At 24.0% G+C, this 13,083-nt stretch overlaps 1 non-coding gene across 1 annotated transcript; it reads left to right on the plus strand.

Moving 5' to 3' along the window:
• The first annotated feature begins 6,247 nt into the window (after window positions 1-6,247).
• LOC123304763 lies at window positions 6,248-6,366 on the plus strand. Its single transcript, XR_006536749.1, has one exon. It is a non-coding gene; the product is annotated as a 5S ribosomal RNA (ribosomal RNA).
• Window positions 6,367-13,083: the final 6,717 nt, after the last annotated feature.

The raw sequence follows: 13,083 nt of genomic DNA on the forward strand, positions 1-13,083 counted from the left end.
TATTTTTTGTATAAAATTTTATTGCATTTATAACTCATATCATGGTTACTTTAAAGCGAGAAGTTTTTTTAATATTTCAAATGAATATAAAATAATATAAATTTTATGAAATTTATTTATTTTTAGAAATAGCAATCGCTTATAATTATAACAAAATTTTAATAATGTTTAATTTTATTTCAATAATTTATATTTATATATATATATATATATATATATATATATATATATATATATTTTTTATAAAAATAATATACTCTTATTTAATAATATATGTTGGTCCTATATATAGGACCGAAAATATTTCTTATTTGTTTTTTTTTTTTTAAATTGTCATTTAAAACGCTTATGCACGTTCTCCACGAATACGTCTTGCCAATTGTATATCCTTAGGCATAATTGTAACACGCTTTGCATGAATTGCGCATAAATTGGTATCTTCAAATAAACCTACTAAATAGGCTTCACTAGCTTCTTGTAATGCCATAACAGCTGAACTTTGAAAACGTAAATCGGTTTTAAAATCTTGTGCAATTTCACGTACTAAACGTTGGAATGGTAATTTACGAATTAACAATTCAGTACTTTTTTGATAACGACGAATTTCTCGTAAAGCTACTGTACCAGGACGATATCTGTGTGGTTTTTTTACTCCACCAGTTGCTGGTGCACTTTTACGTGCAGCTTTCGTTGCTAATTGTTTTCTTGGTGCTTTACCACCAGTTGATTTACGTGCAGTTTGCTTGGTTCTAGCCATTTTCAAATAATAATGTTTTTACAAAAAAACACACAATTTTAAAAATTATATTCGACAATTTGATACTACAAAGTCAAATGTTTAAATGCGAAATAAATGTGTTGTATTTATATTTATATGAAATTTCAAAATTTTTGTTGTCATATCCTATTGGATAGCTATCAGAGTATGGACTAATCAAATTGTATAGGCGTGGCTTAAAAAATCTTTAATGCTTTATATAAAAAGGCACAATTGTACCGGCGCTCACATACATTACAATACTTGTGAGGTTAACACACGTGTTATCCGTTCGTTAAAATATTGTAAATAATTTTTTATTAAAATGACTGGCAGAGGAAAAGGTGGAAAGGGTCTTGGAAAAGGGGGTGCAAAACGTCATAGAAAAGTTTTGCGTGATAATATCCAAGGTATTACAAAACCTGCAATTCGTCGTTTAGCACGACGAGGTGGAGTAAAACGTATCTCTGGTTTAATTTATGAAGAAACACGTGGTGTACTTAAAGTATTCCTTGAAAATGTTATTCGGGATGCTGTTACATATACTGAACACGCAAAACGTAAAACAGTTACAGCTATGGATGTTGTATATGCATTAAAACGACAAGGTCGTACTTTGTATGGTTTTGGAGGTTAAGAAAATATAATAATTTACTTAAAATATTTAGTAAATTTATTAAAGAATATTTAATACATCCGATAAATTTAAACAGGCTTTCCTTTTTGGGAAGCCACTAATTTTATTTATATAAGAGTAAATAAATTTGTTAATAAATATAACATATTATATAATTTGTTTACAACAAATTATTTTGTTTATAACATACATTACCAAATATTTTTATTTTTTTTTTTTATTGTAATATATCTGCAATAATAAATTATAATTTGTATATTATCTATTTTATTTTACAATAACTTATTGAATTTTTGAAAAAATTTTATTATAAATTAATATACTATTATATTTTTTATATATACAAGTTAAGAGTAACAAGTATCGATAGGAGATTATCGAATTTATAACTAATAAAACATTTCGCCTTAATCAAAGAAAATAAAGATTTTGCTATACCATTTTTTATACTTTCAATAAATAATTTATTATTAAATTTTTATTATTTCATTTATTTTTTAAAATTATTAAAAATATTTTTCTAATAATTATAAGCGTACATAAACAAGTAGTAAATGTAAAATGAAAATAATAAAGGTAATGTAATGCAAATGCATTACATTGATTTACGATATATATTCCGCGATATCCTTTATTATATTTAAAATTAATAATATTGATATACTAATAATAGATATATTCAAGCTATTAATATATAAAATTTTATATTAAATATGATATTAATAATTGTTTATTTAATTTTTTTGTATATATAAAAATAATTTACTCTTATTTAAAAAATTTGATGGCTCTCTTAAAAAGAGAGCCGTTTTTATATGTTGATGTATTTTTATGTTATCAATTAAATAATATTTTCGATTTATTTATTTTGAACTTGTATATTTTGTAACAGCTTTAGTACCTTCACTAACAGCGTGCTTTGCCAATTCACCAGGTAATAATAATCGAACTGCGGTTTGAATTTCCCGACTTGTGATTGTTGAACGTTTATTATAATGTGCTAAACGTGATGCTTCAGCAGCAATACGTTCAAAAATATCATTAACAAAACTGTTCATGATACTCATAGCTTTACTAGAGATACCAGTATCAGGATGCACTTGTTTTAATACTTTGTAAATGTAAATTGCATATGATTCCTTGCGCTTCCTCTTCTTTTTCTTATCACTCTTTGATATATTTTTTTGAGCTTTGCCAGCTTTTTTTGCTGCTTTTCCACTTGTTTTTGGTGGCATTGTTACAAACAATTAATATACACAGATAGTTACAGAACACCAGTCAGTATATGTATGAGCGTGTCGTGTATACAACTAGCGTATTATATACGCGAAGATGGATATAACAATAAAAATGAATACTACTCTCTGATTGGCTGAAAATAATACTATAAGGTGATTGGTTTATTTTTAAAGTTTTATATTTTATAAATATTATAAATTAAAATACCCAAATAACATTTTAAACATTTATGTTACAATCCCCGTAACGTACACATCTGTGTGATTATATTTACAAAAAAAAATATTAATTAAATAAATTTATTCGCTATGTCTGGACGAGGTAAAGGTGGTAAAGTAAAGGGAAAGGCAAAGTCAAGATCAAGCCGAGCAGGATTACAATTTCCTGTTGGAAGAATTCACAGATTATTACGAAAAGGAAATTATGCTGAACGAGTAGGTGCTGGTGCCCCAGTATATTTGGCTGCTGTTATGGAATATTTGGCTGCAGAAGTTCTCGAGTTAGCTGGTAATGCTGCCCGTGATAACAAAAAAACACGTATCATTCCACGTCATTTACAATTGGCAATTCGTAATGATGAAGAATTAAATAAATTATTATCTGGTGTAACAATTGCTCAAGGTGGTGTATTACCAAACATTCAAGCAGTGTTATTACCAAAGAAAACTGAAAAGAAAGCATAAATTAAAAACATTGCATTAATTTTTATAATAATAATACATCGATCATAGGCCTTTTAATAAAAGGCCACAAATTTATTTAAAATAAGAGTAAAAATTATTTTTATAAATAATATATTATAATATTTTTTTAAAGAATCAATTTAAATAATTATAAATTAATGATTCTTTTTTTTTTTTTTTTTTTTTATATGTTATTATGGAAATAATTCATCATATTATGATGACATTTAGGTAACATATTATAAGAATATTCATAAAATATTATCAAAATAATATTGTATTATGATGATATTTAGACAAAATATTATAAGAATATACACAAAATATTATCAAAATAATATCATTAGATAACAAAACTGTTCATGATACTCATACCTTTACTAGAGATAAAAGTATCAGGATGCACTTGTATTAATACATATTATCACAACATCACAAAATATTTTTTAAAAGGAAAAATTTTTTAAAAATTATTATAAAATTTGATTGAATTAAATTTCAATTTATTTTTTTAATAATTAAAGAAAAAAAAAAGCATATAAACTTTCTATTGAAAATGTTATTTTCAACTAGATGGCCAAGTGAACTTTGTTACACAAACAATATATGACGTATTCGTTATTTAAATAATCAGTATCCTTTGATATTATATCAATACGTTACTCTCTTCTTTTGATACATATTAATAAAATTTCAATTTATAAGATTTTATGTCAATTATATAAATAATATTATAAATTTTCTAAATACATAAGTTAAGTAACAAAAAATTTGAATAACAAGATAAATTTATATATTATGTTTTAATACTCGATACTATAATATATCGCATCCGTTACCAATTATTCGGTATCCTTTGATTTATACACAGAATGAACCAAAAATATGTATCAAATTTATTTTATTTATTTATATATTTAATATTATTATTATTATTTTATATTACAAAGTTTCTTAACGAAGCTTACAATGATTTCTCATATCGTACTTAACAAAATTATTTAGATCATATAAAATTTAAATTGTTAAAAAATTTTTATATTTATTATTATTATTTATTTTTATTAAAATTACATAACATAAAATTAATAATATTTTAATAATTATATAAATTAATTCTTATTTAAAATAATCTTATATTAATCTCAACAAATACTCTAATAATATATTTTGTCATAAATTTTTTTATATTTAAAATAAATATTATAATATATAAATACTTATATCAGTATAAAATTTCTTTATATAATTATGAAAAAATTAATTTAATAGTTAATTATTGATATTAATGCATAAATAAAAGTATTTTCTAATGAAATATATTTTGTCAATGTTCGATTAACACATTTCATAATAATACGTTTTCATTATTGACAAAAAAAGTTTTTCTAAAAATGAAATCTTATACTATAATATATATATTTATATATTAAATTTTTTAATTATTTATATACTAATAATTTATAATAAATCGATATTAAATAAAAAATAAAAATATATACTTTTTAAGTTTACCTTAAAAATATTATTGTTTTGTATGATTGAAATAATTAATATTAAACTATGTTTATTAATAATTGTTAATAAAAAAATTAAATATATTTTAATTTATAAAATAAATATTATTATTAAATTTATAATTTATTATTTTATATATTATAGAAATTGAAAAAATAAATCATGTTTACTACGACAGTAAATTAGAAATACTATTTAATTTTTATGTGTTTTCTACATGGTACTTTGACTTACATAGGGACTTATATTATTGTGAATAATGATATAATTGAAAACCTTTATTTTTTATTTGATAGAATTATTATATTTTATCATTTAAATATTTATAATAAATACATTATTTTTATAAAGTAAAAAATATGGCCGAAGAAAATTCTACAGCTGTTGCAGCAACTGCGGTTACTGCTGCTTCTACAACACCAACAAAAAAAGCAACAGCTTCTGGTGCTAAACGTACAAAACAACATTCAAAACCAACACATCCACGTACATCAGAAATGGTTGTTAACGCAATTAAAAATTTAAAAGAACGTGGTGGTTCATCATTACAAGCAATTAAAAAATATTTAGCTGCAAATTATAAAGTGGATTCTGATAAAATTTCACCATTTATTAAAAAATATTTAAAAGCTGCTGTAACTGAGGGAGCCTTGGTACAAACTAAAGGTAAAGGTGCATCTGGTTCATTCAAATTGGCTGCTTCCGCTTCATCTAATTCTTCAGCTAAATCAAAAGTATCCAAAAAAGAAAGTGGAGCAAAAGGTTCAGCAAAGAGTGCTAAAAGTAAACGGGCACCAAAAGAAAAGAAAGCCACAACTACATCATTGGCAGCCAAAAAGCCTAAAGCAAAAAAAGCGACTCCATCATCATCAACTGCTGCTAAAAAAGTTACTGCAAAATCATCAGCGGCATCAAAAAAAGCACCAGTTAAAGCAAAACCAGCAAAAAGTACAAAATCCGCTGCCAAAAGTAGCCCTGCTCGTAAACCGAAAGCACCAAAAGCTAAGAAAGCTTCTGTTGCCAAATCATCTCCTACAAAAATTAAAAAAGCAGCACCAAAAAAGAAATGATCTGTTACTTTAATAATATATTGAAATATTTCATTATTTTTGCTAAAAAATGAAAATAACATAGGCCTTAATACAGGCCACAAATTAATATTTGATAAGAGTAAATTATTTTTTGTATAAATATTTTATAAAATAATAGTTTAGAAACATTTGCCACAGTCAGTACCACGGATGGGTGGCCACTTGAGAATACTGTGTGCGGTTGCATTTTTATTTAAAATATATGGTATAATAAATAAGTATATATTTAAATTGATTACTTCATTGAAAATTTTAATAATATACTTTAATATTAATGATATTTATGAAAAATATATATTTGTAAAAATTTTCATTTATTACTGGCAACAGCCATACCACGTTGAAAACACCGGTTCTCGTCCGATCACCGAAGTTAAGCAACATTGGGCACAGTCAGTACTTGGATGGGTGACCGCTTGGGAACACTGTGTGCGGTTGCCTTTTTATATTAAAAATATAAATTATTTTTCTTCTTTTCTTTTTTTTTACACACCATATATAAATATATGTTATTTAGAAATGTAAACCTTTTATATTATTCATCAACAAATAAATATTATTTTTTGTATAAAATTTTATTGCATTTATAACTCATATCATGGTTACTTTAAAGCGAGAAGTTTTTTTAATATTTCAAATGAATATAAAATAATATAAATTTTATGAAATTTATTTATTTTTAGAAATAGCAATCGCTTATAATTATAACAAAATTTTAATAATGTTTAATTTTATTTCAATAATTTATATTTATATATATATATATATATATATATATATATATATATATATATATTTTTTAATAAAAATAATATACTCTTATTTAATAATATATGTTGGTCCTATATATAGGACCGAAAATATTTCTTATTTGTTTTTTTTTTTTTAAATTGTCATTTAAAACGCTTATGCACGTTCTCCACGAATACGTCTTGCCAATTGTATATCCTTAGGCATAATTGTAACACGCTTTGCATGAATTGCGCATAAATTGGTATCTTCAAATAAACCTACTAAATAGGCTTCACTAGCTTCTTGTAATGCCATAACAGCTGAACTTTTAAAACGTAAATCGGTTTTAAAATCTTGTGCAATTTCACGTACTAAACGTTGGAATGGTAATTTACGAATTAACAATTCAGTACTTTTTTGATAACGACGAATTTCTCGTAAAGCTACTGTACCAGGACGATATCTGTGTGGTTTTTTTACTCCACCAGTTGCTGGTGCACTTTTACGTGCAGCTTTCGTTGCTAATTGTTTTCTTGGTGCTTTACCACCAGTTGATTTACGTGCAGTTTGCTTGGTTCTAGCCATTTTCAAATAATAATGTTTTTACAAAAAAACACACAATTTTAAAAATTATATTCGACAATTTGATACTACAAAGTCAAATGTTTAAATGCGAAATAAATGTGTTGTATTTATATTTATATGAAATTTCAAAATTTTTGTTGTCATATCCTATTGGATAGCTATCAGAGTATGGACTAATCAAATTGTATAGGCGTGGCTTAAAAAATCTTTAATGCTTTATATAAAAAGGCACAATTGTACCGGCGCTCACATACATTACAATACTTGTGAGGTTAACACACGTGTTATCCGTTCGTTAAAATATTGTAAATAATTTTTTATTAAAATGACTGGCAGAGGAAAAGGTGGAAAGGGTCTTGGAAAAGGGGGTGCAAAACGTCATAGAAAAGTTTTGCATGATAATATCCAAGGTATTACAAAACCTGCAATTCGTCGTTTAGCACGACGAGGTGGAGTAAAACGTATCTCTGGTTTAATTTATGAAGAAACACGTGGTGTACTTAAAGTATTCCTTGAAAATGTTATTCGGGATGCTGTTACATATACTGAACACGCAAAACGTAAAACAGTTACAGCTATGGATGTTGTATATGCATTAAAACGACAAGGTCGTACTTTGTATGGTTTTGGAGGTTAAGAAAATATAATAATTTACTTAAAATATTTAGTAAATTTATTAAAGAATATTTAATACATCCGATAAATTTAAACAGGCTTTCCTTTTTGGGAAGCCACTAATTTTATTTATATAAGAGTAAATAAATTTGTTAATAAATATAACATATTATATAATTTGTTTACAACAAATTATTTTGTTTATAACATACATTACCAAATATTTTTATTTTTTTTTTTTATTGTAATATATCTGCAATAATAAATTATAATTTGTATATTATCTATTTTATTTTACAATAACTTATTGAATTTTTGAAAAAATTTTATTATAAATTAATATACTATTATATTTTTTATATATACAAGTTAAGAGTAACAAGTATCGATAGGAGATTATCGAATTTATAACTAATAAAACATTTCGCCTTAATCAAAGAAAATAAAGATTTTGCTATACCATTTTTTATACTTTCAATAAATAATTTATTATTAAATTTTTATTATTTCATTTATTTTTTAAAATTATTAAAAATATTTTTCTAATAATTATAAGCGTACATAAACAAGTAGTAAATGTAAAATGAAAATAATAAAGGTAATGTAATGCATTTGCATTACACTGATTTACGATATATATTCCGCGATATCCTTTATTATATTTAAAATTAATAATATTGATATACTAATAATAGATATATTCAAGCTATTAATATATAAAATTTTATATTAAATATGATATTAATAATTGTTTATTTAATTTTTTTGTATATATAAAAATAATTTACTCTTATTTAAAAAATTTGATGGCTCTCTTAAAAAGAGAGCCGTTTTTATATGTTGATGTATTTTTATGTTATCAATTAAATAATATTTTCGATTTATTTATTTTGAACTTGTATATTTTGTAACAGCTTTAGTACCTTCACTAACAGCGTGCTTTGCCAATTCACCAGGTAATAATAATCGAACTGCGGTTTGAATTTCCCGACTTGTGATTGTTGAACGTTTATTATAATGTGCTAAACGTGATGCTTCAGCAGCAATACGTTCAAAAATATCATTAACAAAACTGTTCATGATACTCATAGCTTTACTAGAGATACCAGTATCAGGATGCACTTGTTTTAATACTTTGTAAATGTAAATTGCATATGATTCCTTGCGCTTCCTCTTCTTTTTCTTATCACTCTTTGATATATTTTTTTGAGCTTTGCCAGCTTTTTTTGCTGCTTTTCCACTTGTTTTTGGTGGCATTGTTACAAACAATTAATATACACAGATAGTTACAGAACACCAGTCAGTATATGTATGAGCGTGTCGTGTATACAACTAGCGTATTATATACGCGAAGATGGATATAACAATAAAAATGAATACTACTCTCTGATTGGCTGAAAATAATACTATAAGGTGATTGGTTTATTTTTAAAGTTTTATATTTTATAAATATTATAAATTAAAATACCCAAATAACATTTTAAACATTTATGTTACAATCCCCGTAACGTACACATCTGTGTGATTATATTTACAAAAAAAAATATTAATTAAATAAATTTATTCGCTATGTCTGGACGAGGTAAAGGTGGTAAAGTAAAGGGAAAGGCAAAGTCAAGATCAAGCCGAGCAGGATTACAATTTCCTGTTGGAAGAATTCACAGATTATTACGAAAAGGAAATTATGCTGAACGAGTAGGTGCTGGTGCCCCAGTATATTTGGCTGCTGTTATGGAATATTTGGCTGCAGAAGTTCTCGAGTTAGCTGGTAATGCTGCCCGTGATAACAAAAAAACACGTATCATTCCACGTCATTTACAATTGGCAATTCGTAATGATGAAGAATTAAATAAATTATTATCTGGTGTAACAATTGCTCAAGGTGGTGTATTACCAAACATTCAAGCAGTGTTATTACCAAAGAAAACTGAAAAGAAAGCATAAATTAAAAACATTGCATTAATTTTTATAATAATAATACATCGATCATAGGCCTTTTAATAAAAGGCCACAAATTTATTTAAAATAAGAGTAAAAATTATTTTTATAAATAATATATTATAATATTTTTTTAAAGAATCAATTTAAATAATTATAAATTAATGATTCTTTTTTTTTTTTTTCTTTTTTATATGTTATTATGGAAATAATTCATCATATTATGATGACATTTAGGTAACATATTATAAGAATATTCATAAAATATTATCAAAATAATATTGTATTATGATGATATTTAGACAAAATATTATAAGAATATACACAAAATATTATCAAAATAATATCATTAGATAACAAAACTGTTCATGATACTCATACCTTTACTAGAGATAAAAGTATCAGGATGCACTTGTATTAATACATATTATCACAACATCACAAAATATTTTTTAAAAGGAAAAATTTTTTAAAAATTATTATAAAATTTGATTGAATTAAATTTCAATTTATTTTTTTAATAATTAAAGAAAAAAAAAAGCATATAAACTTTCTATTGAAAATGTTATTTTCAACTAGATGGCCAAGTGAACTTTGTTACACAAACAATATATGACGTATTCGTTATTTAAATAATCAGTATCCTTTGATATTATATCAATACGTTACTCTCTTCTTTTGATACATATTAATAAAATTTCAATTTATAAGATTTTATGTCAATTATATAAATAATATTATAAATTTTCTAAATACATAAGTTAAGTAACAAAAAATTTGAATAACAAGATAAATTTATATATTATGTTTTAATACTCGATACTATAATATATCGCATCCGTTACCAATTATTCGGTATCCTTTGATTTATACACAGAATGAACCAAAAATATGTATCAAATTTATTTTATTTATTTATATATTTAATATTATTATTATTATTTTATATTACAAAGTTTCTTAACGAAGCTTACAATGATTTCTCATATCGTACTTAACAAAATTATTTAGATCATATAAAATTTAAATTGTTAAAAAATTTTTATATTTATTATTATTATTTATTTTTATTAAAATTACATAACATAAAATTAATAATATTTTAATAATTATATAAATTAATTCTTATTTAAAATAATCTTATATTAATCTCAACAAATACTCTAATAATATATTTTGTCATAAATTTTTTTATATTTAAAATAAATATTATAATATATAAATACTTATATCAGTATAAAATTTCTTTATATAATTATGAAAAAATTAATTTAATAGTTAATTATTGATATTAATGCATAAATAAAAGTATTTTCTAATGAAATATATTTTGTCAATGTTCGATTAACACATTTCATAATAATACGTTTTCATTATTGACAAAAAAAGTTTTTCTAAAAATGAAATCTTATACTATAATATATATATTTATATATTAAATTTTTTAATTATTTATATACTAATAATTTATAATAAATCGATATTAAATAAAAAATAAAAATATATACTTTTTAAGTTTACCTTAAAAATATTATTGTTTTGTATGATTGAAATAATTAATATTAAACTATGTTTATTAATAATTGTTAATAAAAAAATTAAATATATTTTAATTTATAAAATAAATATTATTATTAAATTTATAATTTATTATTTTATATATTATAGAAATTGAAAAAATAAATCATGTTTACTACGACAGTAAATTAGAAATACTATTTAATTTTTATGTGTTTTCTACATGGTACTTTGACTTACATAGGGACTTATATTATTGTGAATAATGATATAATTGAAAACCTTTATTTTTTATTTGATAGAATTATTATATTTTATCATTTAAATATTTATAATAAATACATTATTTTTATAAAGTAAAAAATATGGCCGAAGAAAATTCTACAGCTGTTGCAGCAACTGCGGTTACTGCTGCTTCTACAACACCAACAAAAAAAGCAACAGCTTCTGGTGCTAAACGTACAAAACAACATTCAAAACCAACACATCCACGTACATCAGAAATGGTTGTTAACGCAATTAAAAATTTAAAAGAACGTGGTGGTTCATCATTACAAGCAATTAAAAAATATTTAGCTGCAAATTATAAAGTGGATTCTGATAAAATTTCACCATTTATTAAAAAATATTTAAAAGCTGCTGTAACTGAGGGAGCTTGGTACAAACTAAAGGTAAAGGTGCATCTGGTTCATTCAAATTGGCTGCTTCCGCTTCATCTAATTCTTCAGCTAAATCAAAAGTATCCAAAAAAGAAAGTGGAGCAAAAGGTTCAGCAAAGAGTGCTAAAAGTAAACGGGCACCAAAAGAAAAGAAAGCCACAACTACATCATTGGCAGCCAAAAAGCCTAAAGCAAAAAAAGCGACTCCATCATCATCAACTGCTGCTAAAAAAGTTACTGCAAAATCATCAGCGGCATCAAAAAAAGCACCAGTTAAAGCAAAACCAGCAAAAAGTACAAAATCCGCTGCCAAAAGTAGCCCTGCTCGTAAACCGAAAGCACCAAAAGCTAAGAAAGCTTCTGTTGCCAAATCATCTCCTACAAAAATTAAAAAAGCAGCACCAAAAAAGAAATGATCTGTTACTTTAATAATATATTGAAATATTTCATTATTTTTGCTAAAAAATGAAAATAACATAGGCCTTAATACAGGCCACAAATTAATATTTGATAAGAGTAAATTATTTTTTGTATAAATATTTTATAAAATAATAGTTTAGAAACATTTGCCACAGTCAGTACCACGGATGGGTGGCCACTTGAGAATACTGTGTGCGGTTGCATTTTTATTTAAAATATATGGTATAATAAATAAGTATATATTTAAATTGATTACTTCATTGAAAATTTTAATAATATACTTTAATATTAATGATATTTATGAAAAATATATATTTGTAAAAATTTTCATTTATTACTGGCAACAGCCATACCACGTTGAAAACACCGGTTCTCGTCCGCGCAAGCTAATAACCTAGAAAACAAAATAAAATATTTAAAATGTACATTATATATAATTTTGCATTGTATATTAATTGTATAACGTTTGTTAATTTTGTGACAATAAAGATTTATTTTAAAGTTAAAGGTTCTCGTCCGATCACCGAAGTTAAGCAACATTGGGCACAGTCAGTACTTGGATGGGTGACCGCTTGGGAACACTGTGTGCGGTTGCCTTTTTATATTAAAAATATAAATTATTTTTCTTCTTTTCTTTTTTTTTACACACCATATATAAATATATGTTATTTAGAAATGTAAACCTTTTATA

The sequence above is a fragment of the Chrysoperla carnea genome (assembly GCF_905475395.1).
Source record: "Chrysoperla carnea chromosome X unlocalized genomic scaffold, inChrCarn1.1 SUPER_X_unloc_9, whole genome shotgun sequence".
NCBI classification, from domain to species: Eukaryota; Metazoa; Arthropoda; class Insecta; order Neuroptera; family Chrysopidae; genus Chrysoperla; species Chrysoperla carnea.